The 23,052-nt window shown below is 40.4% G+C and overlaps 1 long non-coding RNA gene across 1 annotated transcript; it reads right to left on the bottom strand.

Moving 5' to 3' along the window:
• LOC117264058 (uncharacterized) lies at nt 1-22,912 on the bottom strand. Its single transcript, XR_004502236.2, has 5 exons — nt 22,779-22,912; nt 19,930-20,018; nt 18,891-18,976; nt 3,414-3,527; nt 1-500 (listed from the first exon to the last, which is right to left on the bottom strand). It is a non-coding gene; the product is annotated as an uncharacterized LOC117264058 (long non-coding RNA).
• Nucleotides 22,913-23,052: the final 140 nt, after the last annotated feature.

The raw sequence follows: 23,052 nt of genomic DNA on the forward strand, positions 1-23,052 counted from the left end.
TTATTAGGAAACAATTGGTTCCACATGGCACCAGTCGCATAGAACATATATAATGTGGGACATACAGATAATGCAGACAAGTGGCTGTGCTAACACCAAAAATATGTTCACAAAGAAAAAGTGCTGCTCTTAAAATAAATCACATTTTCAGTTGCTTAGAAGATGACATTCACAAAGGGAAAAGAAAAAGTTATGCATCCTCAGTTACAACAGAGAGCACTGCCTGAGCTTTATAATTTTTGTTGCAGTCACATAAAGTTTCTTATGTAAACTCTGCCTCATTCGTTGCCAAGAAAATGTTTTCTTTTGCTCCGGCAAGTGTAGTGGGAGGAATTTTCCACCTTTTCAACAAAAAAGTGAAACAAAACAAAAACAAAAGGGACATTCCATGTCCTGTTGCAGCTCCTCAGTCCTGTTTGTCCAGGTCACAGCCTGGGAGGGTCGTGACCCTCTAAGATACACTCAGACCTGCCATACCACTGAGAAGTCAACCTGCAGGTCTGGAGAGACAGAGAAAGACAGAGAGAGAGAGAGAGAGAGAGAGAAGAAAAGTTTTAAAAGACTTTAAATCGTCAATGCAACAGTACATGATGTGATTTATCAAGTTTATGCACTTACAGTAATGTTCACGTCTTTGAATTGTCTGAGTACATAGAAACACATACTCTTTATTTATCCACATGTTAAAGATATGTCGTATTTGCACGTTATTATGTAGCGGATACATTAAAACTTTAAGTTTCAGGGTTAGGGGTTAGGGTTAGGGTTAGCCCTGTGGTTAATGTGTGGTCAGGTTTAGGCACAAAAAACATTTAGTTATGGTTAGGAAAAGATCATGTTATGGCTCAAAATACCCAGTTTGGGGGCACAATCCCGACTGGAAATGCAGCAATGTCTTGTTAAGAAACAATCACTTTTCCTATCACTATCCTATCAGGAAAGTAAGTGATATCTTGTTAAAAACAATTGCTTTTCATGACAGTATCCCCATTGGAGGAACAGCAACATGTGGTTAAAAAACACCCCAATTTAGGAGCTAAAAAGCCGCAGGAAATACAGCAATAAGTCCCTAAAAACGAGCCCTGTGTCACTCTGAAGTCATCAACATCCTGCGCTTAGGCAGTGACTTGCGGTGTCAGAAACCATGAAAAAAGGCGTCCTTTAATGTCAGCATGATACGCAAACGGTTGCCATTGTAGTCTAACACTGCCCAGTGGCGTCAAGGGGAAAAGTGGCGGGACAAGGATGAAAGTTAAGGTGGTGAAAGCCTGACTAGGGCGGGTGGGAGTGGTGGTGGATGGGTCCAACAAACACTGACTTTCACCCGAAAGAGCGGTGTTTGTGTCCTGTAAAATTTTAAAGCCAAACCTTGTGTTTTTTTCCTAAACCTAACCACGTGTCGGTTGCCTAAACCCAACCATGTGTTTGTTGTTGAAGGAAAAAAACATCAATGCATGGTGTTGTACGGATGTTGCGCATTTATTGTGAAAGAGACTGTATGTAAACAGTAAATTTCCTGTAAAAATGGAAGGGTTCTATTTTGAAAGAAGACAATGCATCTAACAGGCAGAGCTTGACATGGCGATTTGCAGAAATGTACAATGCCAATACTTTCTTCTGGCAACTGTAGGCTGGATAATTAGTAACATTACATGTAGAAAAAACTAAGTATATCTGCATACAATTACTTAATTTCAAGATTTTCAGTGGCGCCATCTGGCCACCCCTATGAAAAATTTCTTGGGGCGCCAGCGTCCACAGGTTAAGATAACAATGTACTCATTAAGGTAATTGCTTCAGCATTGCTAAAAAACAAGTCAGACAGTAGAAAAAAACTCTCATTTTCTAAGAGAGAAAACTCTTTACTTGTAGGTTTTACTTTTCCAAATCATTTATAAACCGACCTATTAGTTTAACTCTAACATACCTTACAGAAGTGATGTACGCACAGTTTTAAAGGAAGATTAATACTGACATTAGGAATGAGCTCACTTTGAGTTTTACCCCCAAGTAAAGTGGTTTGGATAATCTCTCTAAACCTCTGGTTTGTTCACAGCACAATCTGAACGATCAAGTTTCTTGCCCTGTCAGATATTGACTGTGTTCCCAGATCACAGCGATACTTTGGTGAGTACAGCGTTATCATAACCAATAAGAAAATATTTTAAAAACTACAAAAATAAGATTGATGTTGTCTTAAAATGGAATTATCTTTTGTCACTCACTTTCTGCATGTGCTTACATCCATTACATACATGTTACATACATACACGGCCCTGCCAATCATGGCCATCACGTTTGGGGACAGTCCCCTCCAGCCATCCACCCCTCCCTGTCCCTGCCTGTGGTCCTGCCACTGATGTTGAGCGGGTGACCTTTTCTCTCGGCTAATCCACACCAAAAAGCCCTAATTACTGCTGCCGCTCCACCAACCTCCCCAGGCCCAATAATCAATACAGCCGATTGGCCGGCGGATCACCGCATCAGACACTCGTATGTGTGTGTGTGTGTGTGTGTGTGTGTGTGTGTGTGTGTGTGGATCTTGGAGGGATGCAGTGATAGCATTTTCATAGTGTGATACAGCAAAGTGACCAAAGATAAATAAAGACAGAACAAGAAAAAGAAACATTGCACAACCCACAGAAATGTAAACAGTATGACTACAAAGTAAAATAGCGTGCATACACACACTTGTACACACACATTCCTCCCTCCAACCTGAATGTTGTGACACCAGTTGACCTTATTGAGCTGCTGCTCTGTAAAGAGTCCCTGATTAGAATATCTTCCCTTTAACCTTTAGCAGAGTGACGCGCTTCTCGAAAGCAAAGAAATAAGCCATCGGTTTATGCAGAGACGTGAATGTATTCTGTCGTTATTTCATTACGGTGTGGCATTTCACTTTACGTCCTGATTGCATTGCTGCAAATGTCGCTTTTCAACAGTAACACTTGCCTTTTAATGTTTTTTTTTGGAACATGCAGGTGTGCGCTTCCGGAGATATAGTATATGATGAGCTGACAGCGTAGAATGTATGCTGCCCAGAGCATTTCATACTTCTATCACGACATTTTCTCACCTGTACGTGTGTATATGTGATGCATTTGTGTTGCAAAATGCCCCAAGGACATTTCAGGAACAACAAAAGGCCAGACACAATGTTATCAGAAAGAAAAAGGAAGTTTCATTTTAGATGCAGCTGCATGAGCACAGACATACATATCTGTGAAAAGAAGGAAGCGATCTCTCTCTCCTTCTCTCCGCCTTGTCTTCCCCTTCTTTCTCCTTCTGTCACTCTTGTTGACAGTCTTTGATTGCATTAGACAAGTTAATGAAAAGCAACACAGAAGAAACGACTGGCAGCCCTTTCGTGCAGCCTGCACCTGCCAAAGTGTATGTCTGTGTGTGCATACCTGCCCGTGACTATGTCTGGCTGTCTCGTGTCCTCAGGCGTGCCAGTCAACATGATGATGAGACAGTAAGAGAGTGATGAGAAGCTCATCCATACCTTCGGGGTGAGGTTGGTTCTGTAGACGTGAAATGGTTATGAAATACTGTTCCCACACTAGACGCAGTAAGAAAGCTGGGAGGTTAAAATAATACTTAAACAAAAACATTGTGCTGTATTTTGAGACATCATTATCATGAGCCCTAGTAAACAAAAAAAAGACAATATTATGTATTTTTAATGAGACTCACTGAATTACATGATTGACCGCCCAGTGTACCATATTTTTGCTTACCAGTCCATTAAAAATGTTAAACTATCTGAGCCTTTGATAGAGCTGCTGAGCTACATTACATGTCATTAGCTAACAGTCTTATTAAACAAACTTAAATCCCACAGACTGCCTCAAGGGGATCTTAGACACTATAATGCCGAGTAGATTATTTCAGTGTGTGCATTAATATCCTTAAGAAATAGATCCTAAGTTCTGTATAAGGCCTAGCCCAGTATTCCTAAGAATTACACCCACTAAATGATTCTGCACCTCATGCTTTACATGACATTGAGTGCCAGTGCAGGATGTAGCATGCCGTTTATGACGCAAGACAGAAGATAACACCGGGCTTGGACTTAAAATCCTAACTGATTTTGAAATTCGGTTGCATCATGCACATAAGGAGAGACTTCACAGATGTTCTTCTTTCTAATCTCAAACATGCACCCACTACAAAATGTGAAAGAAATAGCGTATCGATATTGCACCACCTCATGTGATCTCACGTAAACAAAATGGAGACTTGCTGCAATGTTAACAATGCTTTGCAATGAGAAAAACAAAAGCAGAGGGCTTAACGAGTCTGGATGAGAAAAAGGCTGGGGAGATGTGGTTAATACCAGTTGTATATTCTTTGGCGAGAACTAGAGTTGAGATTTTAACTATCAGTTTTAATATCTGTCAACAGTAGTATGCTAGCTGATGTTAGCCTTAAGGGTTAAAATGTTTACTGTTGCTTGCAACACCGTCAGCTGCATTGTTCTGATTTAATTGTAACCATCATCATCCAGATTTTAGAAGTCAAGTGTGTAAGAATTAGGGGGATATTATATATAATATAATATAATAGGTATTTTAATTAGTGTATAATCACGTGAAAATAAGAATCGTTGTGTTTCTGTTACATTAGAATGTGCCGTTTACATCTACATTGAGCGGGTCCTCCTCCATGACGTCCTCCATGCTGCACTGCCATGTTTCTACAATAGCCCAGAGTGGACAAACCAAACACTCACTCCAAATAGGCCATTCCCATCTTCTCATTTTTGCATAGTTAGAAGCCTCTCAGCCACAAGCAGCATTGGAAAAACGATGTGTTTTTTTAAGTGAAGCTGCTTTATTCTGTGTTTTACTGGTTTTAATCACTTGGTCCATTTGTTTTTGAGAAAAAGAGACCTCTGCAGATAATTCAGCTCCCACTGAAAACCTCCTCAACAATTAACACTGAAGGAATTCTAATGAGAACTATCAGCTGGTTGCAATTTGACAATCCTTGGTGCTAGATGCCACTAAATCTCCCTAAATCTTACACACACGCACACACTCCTAAATATCTAACTTGTTTGAAATTATTGGGGCGGATGCAGATGAGTCTGCAAGCAGTTCGCAAGGTTTAAGGATGTGAATCTGTTAACCTCTCACATTACCAGATAATCTGGCTTGAATGTTGATACCGAGCAAGGTCCCAAACCAAATCTGATTTCTCCTCTGATTTTCAGAAGGGGTCAGTCTGATATTAATCGTCCCAAAACTCATGTTTGAGGCCAGCTTTATGGTGTGGAGATCTGGTGGATGATGGGCATGTAAGAACTCAGATATTCATGCAGGAGACTGGAGTTCATGTCTTAAGACCTGCAATAAAAAGGTGTTATGATCATATTGTAGCAAGCAAGACTTTTAAAAGTGTTAATTGACTTTCTTGACTGGCTTTATGGTTGCTGCGTCTGTTGCACTAGTTTTTGGATCAGAATGAGCTAGAAAATTGAGGGTGGGATTTCATATTGTAAGTAGAAAGATATATATAGTGGATTTTTTTAATTTAGGTTCCAGATAAGAAGGTTGAACTGACAAGAAATGCAAAAAGCAAAAAGGCAATATGTGATAAAGACAACCATTCACCATCACAAACCAATCAGAAAGGAATTGGCTACTAGTTTGTGGTTGATTTTGTGGTTCATCAAAAGTAAATCAATTTTGTAAGTGCAGAAAAACAATAGCTATCACACGTAGCTACCATTGCAGTAACTATTAGCTACATTTTGTTCGTCCATCACCAGCACTTTGACCTGCAGTCAGTTGTGGTTAATCTATCAGCTCTGGCTAATGACCAGGTCAGAAGGAGTCAATAACTGACGAGTAGCCACTGTTATGACATTGTATGTCATATACTAAAAATATATTGACACATAAACATAGTTTCTCTGACATGTTGTTGTAATTCTTGGTTATACAGTGTTCTGTAATTAGGAAATAGTCACTGATGATGAAATGGGCTGCTAAATCCCTCCCAGCTTAATGGTAAGTATCAAGTCCACAATGCCACCCACCCACAATAATAGGTGTATTATATTGATTTAATGGGTGCATTGCAAGATGGAAATGACCACCCTATGTGTTAAAGGTGCAATAAATAAAAGCACACCACAAAATGACCATCATACGTCTGTAGAGGTTAATGGAATCAATAACAGTGACTCAACAATTGTTCTCTGTGTACTTCTGTCTTTCAAAACTCATTGTCCAAACTTACATAACAAAGCTGCAATCAATTGATGTTGCAGGTCCCCAACTGCTGATTGAGGTCAGTTTAATACACAACTTACTTATTGACCCTTGAAAGGTAAACTCAATGAGAAGGAAGAGAAGAAGGTTAGCTGATCCTGGAATTTGAAATAATAAAGAACCTAAGCAATAAAACAGACCATTATAACTGAGATCTAGTTTCGTATTCAGGGTCATATCCTTTGCCTCAAGTAGAGTCTTTGTCTTTGTGGTGTCCACATGAGCAGAATCTCCACAATGAAGTCAGTGAATTAAATGTTTTCTTAACCGACAGGCATGATAGCAACAACTAAAAAAACAAGACCCAGTATGTAAAAACTGGAAACTCAAATACTCCAAATGTTCCAGTAGGATTGGCAGCACAGTGTGGGCTACATGTGCTCCTGCCAACAACCTGTGTGCGTATATGTGCGGCATGTGCACATTTTTGTGTGAGTGTGAATGCAAAGCGTGTGAGCATATGATGGTGGACTGAAGACATGCAGCCCCACAGAGAGCTGCCCCAGTCAGCCCGGCCTGCTGAGTGAAACCCTGTGGTAATGTTTAGCTTAAGGGGTGAAAAAGAAGGTGAGTGGGGGGAAAGGAAGGAGGGAAGGATGAGAGGATGACAGGGTTGGGGTTTCTGTGGGTAGACACAGAGTGAAGAGAGCGAAGAGGGTAGCGGTTGAAGGAAGGGAGGGATGGGTCACGGAGGAGTGACGGGGAGAGGGAGGGAAGGAAGGATGAAAGGTCCAACCGGGACGGAGCGCAGGAGAGGCCTTGTCAGTCAGTCGTCTCTCCCTGACACCTGAACCTCCGCTGACCGGGTCGTGACTGCCTCTCTGGCACAGGAGATATCACTAGGGGGGCTGACCTTTGACCTCTAACCTCCTCATCGCCACCACAGCCCTTGCCCCGCCTTCTCAACCACCCCCTTACTCGCTTCCCCGCCTTAATTTCTTTTCAGCTTTCTCCTCCGCCCCTTCGCCAGCATTTTGGTTACCCAGAGCTCTGAGAACGGTGTTCGTCTGTTGTGTTATGAACTCGAAGTTAACACAAAGAATTTGTTTCTAATGACAAGGTTAGATTCTGATCTTTAAAAAAATTACAAAAAAAAACTTTCCAGTAAAATATTTAATTAAAACATCTTTCAGATATTTATGTTTGAAAATGTTGCATTTAAATAACACAATTTTACATGAGGGAAGCTTTAGTATTTAACGTGGCTTTCCTGGATCACATTTTATCATCTTATTGGCATCTAATAGAACATAGTGATGTTACTGGCCTCAGCGCCCCTTATAGCTACCTGGTAGAGTTTTTGACGACAGAATAGGTTGATTTCCACTGACCTCCAAAATGACTTATATGACCATGCCCCAAAAAAACATGCTTTAAGCACGTCCTTAATGTCATTAAACAGTCGCGGATCTGCTCTAAAATTACCAGGTTAGATTTGCGCGACAAAACATCAAATGGTCTGGCATTAAATAAGTACTTTTGTCACTACTGTATTGTCGTGTATATCACGTGACATGTGTAACATACGTCAAAGCATGCTACACATGTTAGCATACAAGGCTACATTGTAATTTAAAAAAGTCAACCTTGACTTCAGGACGCAACCACTAGTCTTCTGGTTTGTTTGACCCATCCACCCCATATGGACTTCTTTGATATTTGTACAACATTTTGCAGGCTTTGTCACTATTTATGCAGCGTCACTTCCCCCTTCTGCTCCTATGATAATTACAACAGCCACTAGTGGATGCAGCCTCACAATTATGGAGTAATGTTTTCACAAGTAGGCACATAATACTGTTGCGTTTTTTGAGCCTGGTCTCTCTCCCAAGTCATCAAAATCCGACCCTTGGGCAGTGACTTTCTGCATCAGAAACCAATGAAAAAAATGTGTCCTTTAATGCCGCCATGATATGCAGCCAGTTGCCATTATAGTTCAATGGCACCCAACGGCGTCAGGGGATACGTGGCGGGACAAGGACGAAAGTTAAGGCAGTGAAAGTCCAAGTGCAGTGGGCGGGAGAGCTGCTGGATGGGTCCAACAAACACAAACACGTCTCGTAAGACTCTAAAGCCAAACCATGTTCTTTTTTCCTAAACCTAACCATTAATTACCATTAACATTAACCATAAATTACTAAAAATATATAATGTAAAGACACATTTTGACACCTTAAACACACAAACAATAAATTACACTGTCTTTTTCTTTTGTGCAGTGAGCTACTGGGACTTTACATGCTCTGAAAGACAGCCTTTTCAGATGGTGGGTATACACGGTAAGGACAACACACACACACACGCAGTCACACCAACATGCACACACATATATCCCTGGAGAGTCTGGCCTAATCTCGGGTTTACATTGTTAGGACAACATGGATAATCCTGCTAACAGGGTGTTTATCTAGAAGCTGCAACCACTGAATCCTGAACACACACAGTATTGACCCAGAGAGAAAAATAGCAAGAGGGTGAGAAAGCAAGGAACGAGAGAGTGAGCTGGAGAGTCAGGCAGGACAACGAAACAAGGTGAATAAAGAAAAGAGAAAAGCCAGCGGGAAATAAGAGGAAATGACAACAAAAGGTTGCACTGGAGGAAGCACACTGACACAGAGATGCAGGAAAGGGGGTTGGAAGAAGGAAGAAGGTCTGTGCTGTCAGGTATGCAGATGAGAGTGTGGTGGCATCAATGCAGGAGTGGACACAGTCAGTCCCTCAGGACCACACACACCAGCCAAAACACACACACACCAAATAGCACACCAAAGAGCATATAAGCCTATATTAGACATAGAAAACACAGACGCATGAAAGGAACACACGTCAATACAATAAGATAATCAGAGTCGAGATAGGGACTTACTGTAGTCAAACACATGAACTTGAAGGCAACTTGATGAGCACGTTTGAAGTAACTCAACTACTCTAAAGTGATAATCTACAAGATTTTTATTTGTTCTTATTAATTTTTATTTAAACAGCATTGTCTTTCAAGCTAAGTGTCAATAAATGTGTTGTTTTTGCACTGTGACAGATGTGTGGCCTGCCCAGGTGTACCGGTGTACTCTGCCTTTCGTCATGACAAGATAAGAAGATAGGAAATGAACTGACAGATGGACAGACCTTCCTGGAGTTCCCCTTCAAATCAAATGATGTGTCCAGTCCTTTCGTTTTGATCTCTCCATGAACTTGGACTTTATGCTGATGACACATTTCTTTTTTTGTTTGGCTGAGGATCCTATTATTCACTCTCACTACTGAATTTATCTTACGACACAAACTGCTGATGCAAATGCAAAACACATTGCATCCAGTCATGGATGGATTACTAAGCAGGCAGAGGCCCAGGGGCCCAAAGTGCCAGGGCCCCCCTTGCCTTCACCTGCAAAATGTAGCAATCAAAAAGACCAAGAGACAAAAAAAATTACATAAAGGGGCACAATGACATGTTTGGTCCTATGTAAGAGAGTTGGAGGCTCCTTTTGTATATCTGTGTCCAGGTGCCTATTGTTTCATAATCCGCCCATGCTTCTGGTGGACTAGAGAATATGTCCTTAAGACAGGTTTCATGAACTGGGCATGGGTTGCATCAGTGATGTGTAGGGTCAGAGGTAGCATTAAACAAATTATTTACATAAAAGTTTGGTTGATTAGTACTCTAGCACAAGCTTCTTCTGATGCAAGAACCCCATCTCACTCCATTGTCCCCTTGTGGCTCTGCAAGACTGCTGGAAGACTATATACTGCCTTGAACTGCAGTCTGTTGTTCCCCATATTCATTAGAGACACATCAGTGGATTTGGGAACTTGTATTGCACAAATGAATATACAGCTTTATTTGGCAGAATAGTTTAGCTCCTGAGGGTGCTCCCTAATTAATACAATCAACAGGGGTTTCTGCAGAGAGCACAATGAATACTGCCAATGCCACACACACAAAAAACCCACACAGACACATGTCATTGCAGCATGGGATACACAAAATGATCAAGGCAACAGATGCTATTGTCAACACCTTTAACACCTTAAAAACGACAACTGCACATTATAGTCTTGTATTCAGCAAACTATGGGAACCGTTGCTCCTTTCACAAAGTAAATGAAAGAATGTAAACACAATTACTGTGGCTACAATAATTTAAGGCACAATGCTGCTTGTTCATGTAAAATACAATCATCTAGTGTTGTGGTGGTGCTATCAACAAGAGAAATCTGAAGCTTTACTATAAATCAGAACGTAGGCTATGCTGTAGGGAACTTTGGTGGTAAACTTGTTAACACCTTGCCTCAACCAGAAAATTGGCGTAATAGTTTGATGACAGTAGACATATATGTGTAAGCTTTTCCAACTAGCTACTGTTTGCGGCAATGCTATGTCTGCTGACTTTCATTTCCTCTGGTGTAACGTTAAGAGAGCTGTCTTATCAGCTTGCTGCCTGCCTGCGAGAATGAAGGATGTGAATACTGGGTATTGCAGGAAGAGTTGAAAAGAGTTTAAACTAAACTATAAGTAGAAAATTGGCATTTAATGGGAGTGGGCTACTTTAAAATGTTTGCCTTAGTACAATTAACATTCAGCAACTAATGAGAATGAAACAGCTTTTCAGTAATATGCATAAATGAAATCCAATGAGTTCTTGATATCAAACCACTACTGCACTTCGACAAAAGACACAGTGCACTACGCATTCATGCATATACACAAACCTCTATACTTTTCCCCACAGGGGCTTGAACTTCAGTGGCTAACTGCCATTCCAGTATCTAATGCTGCCTGTCGGAATATTGCGCTGGCTGGCGTTAACTTCCTGTTGGGGGAGGTAAGGCGGGCAGGGGATATCGGCAGAACAGCGGCAAGCTTTAGCATGCATGTCAGGGCCGGGGGACGCTCCCTGAGCCAAATGCCAGTCTATAGATCGCAGAGGGGACTAAAGATCACATCATCGTCCACCCGGACACGGGTGACACCGGACAGCGGACGTGAAAGAGAGGGAGGACCGAATGATCCCTGCCAGGACGAGCCACTATAGACAGCTGCTGTCATTACAGGGCAAACATGCACCCATACGAGTGCACAAATGCACACACACACACACGGGGTAACACACACACGTACACGAGCCGTGACGACGACGTTATAGACAAGTGCTGTCATTAGAAGAGTCTCTGTGGAGCTCAAATGATAACGAGCGAGGGGGAGTGAGAGGAGGGGGTTGTTGACGAGGGTGACTGTCCAACTGTCTGCAGGTGAGCATGTGGTGTTGGAGAGGTCAGCTCACTTTACCACACACACACACACACACACACACACAAAGGAGACTACCTTTAATCAATGGACACAAAGTACACACTCAAAGTACAAGTGTCTGATTTGCTTTTAATTATTTTTCGCTTGCTGATGCTAAAAGAATATTTTGGTTTCTGGGGAATTTTACAATTCATCTCTGGTACCAGAGTCGTGCAGTCTCATGTTTACACTGTACTGGTTTTTATTAAACTTAGCCTGGGTTAATTAAATTTAAGGTAAGGCAGTTCCACCCGAAAACTGGAATATGTATTAATAAAACTTTCCAAAGCTAGTTAAATTATAACATCATGTCATCACTTCATTAATGTTAATTGTTTAATTTCGGAATTAAAATTATAAAATGACACTAATTCTTAATTCTTCCTGTTCAAAAGAAGAAATTAAAATGGCATATTTTTTTAATGAACTGCCTTAAAAAATTTTGAAATGATTTAAAGCTATAATGCATTCCAACACAGAGCTTCTAGTTTGCTGCCTGCTCTGCCTGTGTGGCTCACACAAAGTTACCAGGTGAAGGTGGGTGTGGGAAAGTAAACTTAGCTTTGATCAGCTGTTGCTGCTTGACACAGACAAAGCAAAAAGTAATAACCAGCCTTAGACCTTGTGATGACAGTTCATATAGGCTGTCTACATAAAAGAGTGACATCAACATTTTGTCGTCAGGCTAACACTTATTAATAACATATAAAATGTGCCTTCCTCTGTCACATATGACAGATGATTTAACAAAGACATAGAACAATTATATTCACAACAAGTAACTGCAGTGATACTGTAGCGACCAGCATGTCTCTCCATCAGAGTGCTGTGCAGTCATGGTTATGCTACATAACATGGTTTCTAGCTAAGTTAACCAAGCAGCTGGAGGAGGAAGAAGAGGAGAGGGATGGTAGAAAATCTGCAGATGTAAGTGAGTCAGTCAGTGCGTTTACATGCAAAATCGAATTTCTGACCAAATACGAGTGACTCCGCCTCCATAGGTGGCACAGTGTCCTTTTTAATATAGTGCGTATTGAACTAGTTCAGGTTGACCTGAAGAGGAAGCTAACGACGAACAAAGATGGCCGAGCATTAATGTAGTTTCCTCATTCCTCCAGAAGTCTGTCTTCTGCTTCTTGGTCTCCATGGAGTTTGTTTGTTTGTTTGTTTTTCCAGGAGTTACTGAACTGCTGCTACGTCATCTTCTTCTTCTTCTAGGTGAAAGCCCGCAAAAGAAAAAGGGATGCGTGCACAGAACGCCAAGTCCGACTCCAGTAAGACTAAGTGGATACATGCAGCAATAGTTTGATTTTCAGTCGAATTATCGAGGTGTGTTTGTCGAGCTATGGATAGTCCAATATCAGTCAGACTAAGCTGTTTACATACATTTAAAAGTCTGGTTTCAGTCGGACTAAGCCAATAATTCGATTTTCTTAAGCTGCATGTAAATGTACTAAATGTGCTGGTTACATGATAGTTTGTTAGTAAGAGGATTACAGCTAGGGCTGTAACAGTTCACTGTCACAGTCTGGTGATCATGGTCCAGTGCATGCAACTACATGCAGAATGAATAGCACAGAGAGTGATGCACACAATCTGGAACCAAAGTTCACAAGCGCGAGCTCCACTGGAAAACTTTTAGCTGTATGCTGTTAGCAACAGAGGCTAAAGTTAGCACAACAAGCTGATTGGCATGTCTGCTATCGCAAATGCAAATGAAAAGCTGGAGATGGAAGACTCTCCTGTGGGTTACCAGTCAACTACAACAGCAATGAAGAGGGAGTTGTGTATGAGATGAGAAAGGTTTGTCTGCATTATAGGGTATGTGAATGAAAACACATCCAAAATGGTCACACATATTTGATGGCATCGCCCAGATGTCCCAGTCACAGGGACAACAAATGTCTGGGTGCGTTGAATGTACAAATATAGCTACAGCATAGCTAATTGAAACACTCCTTAAGTGTAAGTTTTATTTTTTGTTAATCTATGCATTGTGGAATGCCTCTCAGTTTTATAGCCGGTTGTGATCTCTTGCCTTTTGGGAAAGTGTTTGTTTAGAGTTCGTACGGTGTAATATAGGCCTACAAGTGTTTTAAATGGTTCACCAAAGTCACCAGTGGGGGCAATATTACCTCAGACCCCAGAAAGAGTATTTGTCTGTCTTTAACTCTTGCACTTTTGTCTGTTAAAAACATATAAAAAGAATGTATCCTTATAAATACATCACCAAACCAGAAGTCCATGGTTTGAACCGAACTGTGACTTTTAAGAGCCACTACAGCTCTAACTGATTACCACAAGTTAATAAGAGCTTCTTGGAAAAGTAATATGATTTTTGATGGATACTGTTTTAATTTAAAGTTCATTGCCTATGTTGCATCACCACTTTAATTCAATGTGCACATGTCACAGAGAGAACTCAATGTACTGCAACTTAAGAACACAAGCAAAAACCTACAACAGAAGCAACTAAAGAAAACATCCTCACCACTCTGACAACATATACTTTGCATTTAGGAGGATATGCAGCAAATAAATAAAGCATCAGCAAACTGAGAAACACATCCACCAATTTGACAAGGTGCACAGTATGGCAAAACATGGAATCAGTACAAGTTGAACAAAATAGGAATGAGTTACAGCATAAAAAAGTTTGTGGGAGACACTTTGCTTGAGTTTTGAGTTTGACCATTTGTAGCTATTAAATTGAATTAACAAAAACAGAAGATTACAATGTATCATGTAGTCTGGTGACCACTTCCAAACTATCTGATCATTTGTTAGAGCATGATTATTTACCTTGCATGTGTAAGAAGCTGCACAAAATTATAACTTTAAGATGCTTTGGGGAAATGAGGCTGTGGTCACCTCTGAGGAGAACAGAGCAGAAACAAGACTGGAATACAAAAACAAAATGAGAAGCTAGGAAAACTTCCACTTTTACAACATTGTGGTTTACACAGGATGATGTTTTCTGATGGCCACTGCTGCTCTGTCAGCGTCTCGGCTCCCAACAGCGTGATAACAAGCTTTTATCTGGTGTGTTTACACAACCATAAACATACAGTATCTCGCTGATTTCACTCTGAATCAATTTGTCTTGCTAAGCTTACTGTTACGAGTGTTGTGAGATTCAAATCTAGACTGCTCTTTGCCTAAAGGGGACAGGCAGCCTATCAGTGCATAGTTTCACTCTGCCTCTCAGACTCTCACAGTGTGATGCGCCTCAGGGCGTATACAAACGAGAGGCTTAGAGTTACACTAAGCTTTACATCTGTCACTGAAACATCTCTGTCATTCTTTACAATAACAAGCTGCTGTATTAACACAGCCTGTTTTAACATCCATGCTGGCTTTACAGCTGTGTGTGTGTGTAATTTCTGGCATCAAAAAGCTCATGAAATGCACTGAAGCAGCCAAGTATTTGAGATCAGTAAATTTTGCTTTGCTTCTGACGAGAGCTACTAAACTAATGGCTCAAAAATGTTAAAATATGTTCATTTCAATAACTTCAAAATGCTCCAACACATCAGTCAAACAGCCGGACAGAGGAGAAATCTTGACAAGCACAACAACCGTGTCAGATTTTGCCGAAAATGATCTAAACGTCTTGTTGTGACCTGGTCTGCTATCTTGTCAGCAACCATCAAAGAGGTCGAGCGCTCCATTTTGTGTCAGTTAACGCACAAATTGCTCCCTAATCCCTCCCAGATTGTGTTTCCAGTGGTCTTCTGTCACAGCGCACGTGAGCACCATTGCTCTTCTTATGAAGCGGACTGACAGGTGGTTCACAGGTAAAACAGTGTCAGGTGAGCTCAAACAATCCTGACAATCGCTGCACTGTCGCCCTGAGCACAGTCAAACACCCACACACTCTCCAAATTCTCCCTGACATGGAGACATTTAATCTGAGGTGCTGAAACCTCTCCTCTGCCCTGAAGCTGTGTGTGTTTGTGTGTGTGAAAGTTGGTTCAGTGTTTCTTTCTGTGATATGTTAGCAATTATCTCCTTGAGGCCGTTTCTAACACATGCTACTTCACTTGTCTAGTTATTCATGAGACCAAAGGCTCAGGTCTGTGATATCAAAGGCTTGGCTCAGGCTGTGTTCGCTTATTGACAAGCACTCAGGAAAGGCTGTCGGGCGTGTTGCTGACTGTGCAGTTTAGGGTGTGGGATTATGTTTTAGCTTTGTATCTCGATCTTACATCATGGCCTCAATGAGAAAGTGACAACAGGCATAACAAAAGGTACAACTGTGAAAAATCACATTACAGACAGTACAAAGCCGCTCGTTTATTCTCGTCTTAGTTTGACAAAGAAAAGAAACGTTTTTGGAAGTTATTTTTTAGATAGTCATGATTATTTCAGGCACACTGCATACTGAAGACTGACATGTATATATCATCTGACTCCCTGTGAAAATTATATAGCCACGTTATTCAATTGGCAAGTGAATTTTAAGTGAGTTTTTTAAATGTCACCATTTTGGAGCGAATAAACGAGGCTCCACAAAGTGTTGTTTTGTCAGAAATTGGCAGAATAGGCTATAGATTTGGCTGTGATCCACTTTTAACAAGATTAGAAAAATGTCTTTGCCATCTCGCCTTTCTACGAGTGAAAAACTGGGAGAGGTCATCAGGAATTTGTTTCTGTTTGGCAAGTTTGAATTTTCCTTTTACGTCAGTTAGTACTGGCCATGTTTCATGCTATTTGGAGACAAAGAAAAATTGGTGCAATGATAATAATGCATGGAAATATGCTGACAGTGTCATGCGAATTAAGTGTTTGCTCCATCAAAACAAATTCCAAAAAGGCATGTCAAGATCGCATTTATGGCTTCAACTCTTTTTGGCAAAGTCAAAACCACCTCAAGTGAGTGTAAAAACTTTTTTGTACAATTGAGGAAGTTTTATCTGCCAAAGAAGGCTTAAAAAAGGACATTATTATTATTATTCTCAAAAACAGAATTTGTGACTTCACAATCTGTTTTCTGGGTTTACATGCACTGCGACAAACAGGCCACCTGGGTAGCTAACATCACATTAGATCAGTGTTGGACGGAGTTACACTACTGTTATGACCTTTTGGAGTAAGAAGAAGTGTAGGAGACTCAATTTGAAATTACATTACAGCTACCAATCCCAGGAACACTCGGTAGCTTTGACAGTATGGGGGTGGACTTGTTTGCTGTGCATTTAGAGGACATGACTGCGAGGTGTGTTAGCTTAGCGAAGAATGCAGCACAATGTGCCTCCATACAGCTTGATGAGCAACTCCAGACAACATTTCAGCTACTCACTATAAACAGACAGGCCTATCTGCGTATGGAAAAGTGAAATAGTTGTCAGACAATAGCAGATGGGTTCCGGGACTGAATGTCAGCTAATGCGCCCACCTGTTTACTTGCATGCAACCAAAAGCTCACACTAATGATTGGTCAATACAGATTACAAACGGAAACCAGAAGGCTTATGATACCAAAATCATGTCCAGTTGCCTACAGATTCTGCATACACATGCAGATATCTGTTATTAGAAATTATCTTCAATTAGTTGTATTTAATTTTGTGATGTCACCTTTGCTTCTAGCCAGCCAACAATACCTTTACTTACATTTAGTTGAGAACAAGACTTGTCTGGATTGCTGCACGTGGTAAGTCAGTGGGGCTCAGCTAACATTAGCTGTTGATGGTCAGTAAATACCCTCTTAGCCTGTTCACTTGTTTCCGCATTGTTCTGCAGATATTGGGAGTTGGTTCATAGAGATACGTAAGAAGGTGGTTCTAACGTAACAGTCAGGTACCAACGAGACATTGTGATTAAAAGAGCGCCACTCAAACCTGAAATATAGGAAAACGACAGATGTGTAATAATGGAGAGCACACTGGACAATGGAAATAGAGAGTTTTGACTATGTAATATTACACCTATGTGCTCCTGGAATAGTTCTGGTAACCTGTGTGTATACACAAACATAATAAAGCCACCACAGATGACATCATTTATTTGCTGAATCCATTTCCATTGCACTTTGTTTTGCAAATTTTCAACCTACGCAGGCTTCCCACTCAGGCTTTTTTTTATGTGCACATTGAAAATATGCAGAAAAAGAGGTGAATGGAAACACTCCTAATATCTTGCTATCTCTACACTTGTTAAATACAGATATGACGTGTGTGTGTGTCAAGGATTTTGAGTTGTTTAAACGCACCGTAAGAATGATTAATATGAATGTTTTAAACCATATGTCACCAATTACAGTGCAGACGACCTTTCTTTTTATCATAATAGAACTCTATTCGGGCGCCAAAGAGAAAATATTAAGTGCTTCAAGCCTAAAATGAAATTCTTTTTGCTGTTTAAGACATCAAATCCTCTGTATCTGTAGATAAATTGCCCTCACATTGTTGTGTTGGTGACATCTGCTCCCCATATCAAGGAGCGAGAACCCCATATTTGTGATGAATTGTAGAATGTGGGAATGTATTTGCAGATGGTGTTTTAAGGGTACGATTCGTAGAAAATATTTTCATTTCAAGTTTGATTGTGCATATGTACGGATGGAAAACTGACATGGAATTGGTTTTGTAACAACAACATGGTTACGTTTTTGTGATGAAAATAGGGAGTACTCAAAAATCTTTGAGGTCACAAATATTATTCATGTTCCTCGGTGCTTATCTCTATCTTAAGTGTGAGTGTGTACGTGTGTGTGTGTGTGTGTGTGCATACATGAGAAAGAAAGAGAGACATGGGATGAACAGCCTGTCTGTCAGGTGTTGATACTCACATTAGTCACGTAAAAAACAAAGGATTCTGGGAAGCGATGTTCGCAAAGACACAAAGAGCATCCAGACTCCACTCAGCGTCACCCGATCTCTTCTGTGTGTGTGTTTGTGTGTGTGGTGGGGGGGCTTTCTTTAGAGGGTGAGGGCGCCTCATTGGCTGCCATGCTGGGGTCAAGCTGAGGTCAGGACATGTGTGATGGATGGACCTCTGTCTTTAGACCACTGCCCTTCTCCCAGTCCCTCTCTCCTCTTCTGGGCCTCAGACCTGCTAAAGCGTCCTGACTGTGCTCTCCCCTGTTCACTTTGAGTCACTCCATTTGGCCACGCAGGACCGCTTCAACAGACAAAAGGGGGCTTAAAGAAAACTGCTGTGAGGTGAGTTCTGCTGTAGATGTACAGCGCTACAGTCAGCCTCTAACCTACCACCTCATCTCCGCCTTTCCTCACGCTAAACACCTCGACACAGTTTACTGCTTCAGTCACTGTTTCATCATGTTACATGCTGACCACATGATGTCATCTCACCTCTCTTTCCCCGTCTTCTCTTCCTCCATCATACTGTCAATCCCTCTATCGGCTCCGTCCTTTTATCGGCACATGGGGACGCACATCTGTCGATGGAGGAATTCATTTTAGCTGCCAATCACAACAGGGGAGTGGTCAATGAGCGCAGATGTGCCAATACCTCGACTGCCCTGATGAGTGACTTCTGTCTGTCTGCCTCTCTGTCTCTCTGGGCTTCGAGCACTTTCTGCCTGCTGTTGTGTGATCACAAGCAATTGTCTGTCTCACTCTCCTGTTTTGGTTTTTACCATGCCCAACTGTATGTGTGTGTGTTGACGGCAGAGTACCATAGCTGACCATAAACAAACCACAACTAAGATCTATGTGTAAAAGCACAGTCTGACTCTGATCAGAGGCCTCGAGGACACACCGGCTATATTTTTGTTCATGTCCCTGCACCTTTCATTTGCATAATGCCCTGGAACACCTAGGATTTCTCCATTACAAAGGAGAAATGAGGCTGAACCTCAAAAGCTTTTGTCAATATGGTTTGATGGCAAAGCCAAATGGATATTTACCATAGGTGGTACAATGACAACGTCCACTGAATTTCCTCCCTGTCTGTAAGAGCCTTGTCATTTGCTTCTAAATGCTTTGCTTTTCCCTCTATCTTTGTGATTCTCTCTGAACTTTATGGTGACTTTTTTCTGTCTTTTACAGCCACACACACACACACACACACACACACACACACACACACACACACACACACACAAATAAACCTCTAAAAAAATGAGAAAAGAAAATCAAGCAGGTGAGACCTCAGAGGCATCCCTCTGGCCCTCCATCTGTGAAGGCTTTTGTAATGTGTTTCCTCTCTATTTCTATCTTTGTGTCCTTGTGTGTGTGTGTGTGTGTGCCTGTGCATGCATGTGCAAACTCGTCCCTGACCTTCACATCCCGAAGCACCTGTATTTGCACTTGTTTACGAACAACCTCAGAACAAAATGTCTTTTACATGTGACTGCAGTGAAAGTGTGTCTCTGAGAGTAGCCTATACCTGTACAGTCAGGTAGAGGCCCACAAGTCTCTTTGTCAGCTCTGCTTCCCTTTGGTGCCTCACAAATCATCTGTCTCTGTCCTCCGATACTGTTGGAGACAAAGTGTCACATTGTCACAAGCTTCTTGTTCTATAACTGCTTGAATTCAGCTGTAAGGAACACACATAATGTGAAATAAAATCTTTTTCTTTCGGCTACAGACAGGAAACTTTTTGAAACCTTTTGTTCACAGCATAGATTCAGGTTCTGAGATCTGAGATTTGAAGAGGTGAAATGGTTCCTGAAATCCTCCAAGATATAGACAACTGTGATATTATATTTAGTATGAGAAACTCAGTGAGATTATTATTACATAAAGAATAAATAAATGTGAATAAATAATATAACTGTGTGTAGAAATCTGAGATAAACATCATTTTAAATGTTAAAGAATTGTATTTATTGTAATTCCTGCAAAATGGAGAAAAAAAATCTAAGTCACAAACATCTAATTCAGGTTGCATTTGTTCAAATAGATGTAAGAATATTTTAGTAACTGTGAACAAATCTTTTTTAACTTTTATTATGATTAATATTATTATTTTTTGCTTTTTTTCCAAAACACACTTTTCATATTTACAAGAGAAAATTTTAAACAAAAGAAGATGAAAAAAGTATCTAAATTGGCTTTGTGACGGCCTTTTTTTCTTTATGTGCAATACAAAATTATATTTTTGCTGTGCATGTATTCATGTTTGAGATCAAATATTCATTTAAAAAATATATTTTAATGAGCCAATGTTTTTTTTTTAAGTATTCTGCATACATCATAGGTAGGTATTTTAAATAAATCTGAATACTTTTTGTTTTGTTTCTCAACATATTCAGTGGATTATTCAAATTAAAATGCAAGTGAATGTATTTGGAATATAAATTTACTGTTTTCCTTCATGTCAAATGAACAGCTTTAAGTTTCTTTCCGTTGCTGTGGTCATTATAAGGGCTTGCTTATTCGACCAAAGTCAAAAAGTTATATTTTAATATACTATATCTCAATCATTTGCATGGCAGAAATGTCTGGCACAAGGTTGATAATATTTTAGGCCACACCAAGGACGCGCAAATGGATTCTCCCTGTAATTCCAGTGTCACCTCCTTAAGTCAAAAGCTTTAAACATCTATTCCTCCTTCACAAAGCCTTAATGGTTTTCGTCAAACATCTGTCATCGTCCGTGTGTTTATCCGAGGGCCCTAATGGGAACCATCAGCCGCGCGGGGCCAGATTCTGGCGGTCGGATCAGTAAAAACGTCCTGATAGATCTTCTTTTCTGAGGTCATTTTCAGCATTTAGCGCCGAATCTGAGGGTGTTTTGGTCAAACAGGCCGTCGGAGTTGGACTGTGACTGCGTTGTTGAAGTGCTTGTTTGCCCAGTGTGGTCTGTAAACTGTTGTTTAGGTGTGGGTGGTGCTGTGACAACAAACTGAAACTGTGACCGAGGATTGACCCCGAGGTTTCTTTTGAGGATCAGCTGCGTTTCTAATCCACTCTGTGTGGCTGCTGCATAGCGCACTGGAGCCTGCAGGGAGAACAGCGGAGCTTAAACATCCCAAATTTGGGCTCCGGGAGCACCCAAGGGACCTTTGGGAGGTTTGTGGGGCTCTCTAAAAACACAAGCTTTAATTTTACTGGTATTTATCTTATCTAATATTGCACACAAATTCGCCAATAACGATTTTAATAATGTAAGAAAACAACTTTCTTCATCGTGTCACTCAACTTCTATTTTGTAGAATTTAAAATTGATTTAACGTGTAACATTTTATCAGGTTTGGAATCTCACAGACACACGAAAAAAAATGACATTAGAAATTAGAAAATGTGGCCAAATGAGCAGCTCTGTGCCAAAATGTTTTCAGTCCCTTTTACACAGAGGGGAATTAATAATTGCAGGAAAACTAGAAGGACACCAGATGTTTAGATTTAGGTTCATATCTGTATCTATATATATATATATATATATATATATGCAGATTAGGCAGAAACATAATTTTCCAAAGCCACCTCTATAAAATCTCTCTGTCTCAAATATTCCGATCATTTTTGATGAAAACTAATTTTTAAAATCCTTTGTAGGATTTCTGGCCGACATACGTCCTAAGAAGTTGATACAATTTAAACAATTATTTTAACAATAATAGCAGCATTTTAAAATGTGTGTGTTCAAAATGATGTGGGACTGTAACATTTCAAAAGAATTAAATCGTTTAGATGAAGTCTTGTAAATGTAATCTATGTGACTCGGCCTATCAGTTTAAACTTTCTCAGTGATCCAGTATAATAATTTCAATGTGTTAAACAGTTTAACAAAAACATCAGAAATACTAATTTCTTGTTAAATGTAAAAATAAATATTTACAATCTCCTATCAAAATAGTGAAAATGTAGAAATACATATTGCATTAACATTGGTTAAAATTACTGCCAACTTCTTTTTTTTAAAATCAAGATTGTAGTTTAAAAAAAATAATGTGTCATACAGAGCACATAAACATCCTTTTGACTTTTTTCCAGTGTTTTTTTTTTTCGGGAAATAAAAAACGATAATGTTTCACCTCACTCTCATCCAGACTGACCTGACAAACACAAAGAGGCCTCTTGAGCAACAAGTCTGTGTACTTCACTATTTATACCGAAACGCCTCCTCCAAAAACAAAATGAGGGCGTCTGAAGTTACCAAACTAACCTTGTCACAGGTTTCATAGAGAGCATACACTGCCCTGGATATCAAAAACATCTCTACCAACGCATTCATAAAATCGAAAAACTTAGGTGAGCATAAATAAAACAGAGGGTGACTACGTAACTTACTATGTTTGCTGAATTAGACTGAGCAGCTTGTGCTGCAGCTCCAGCAGGTCTCCACAGCTCCAATAGTGCAGCTCCTGCAGGTGGATCCAAGGTAAAGGTGAACGTCGCTCATTAATCATGGCTCTTTCGGCGTTTTTGCCCTTTTATGGTATGATGGACTCGCAGCCTGCACACCAGGAATTAAAACAGCAAAGGAATCAGGGAACACCTTTTTGTTTTGTTTTGTTTGGGAGCTAGACAGAGGAAAGGCCTGTGGGGTTCTTTGAAAATGCAA

The sequence above is a fragment of the Epinephelus lanceolatus genome, chromosome 16, assembly GCF_041903045.1.
Source record: "Epinephelus lanceolatus isolate andai-2023 chromosome 16, ASM4190304v1, whole genome shotgun sequence".
Taxonomy (NCBI): Eukaryota; Metazoa; Chordata; class Actinopteri; order Perciformes; family Serranidae; genus Epinephelus; species Epinephelus lanceolatus.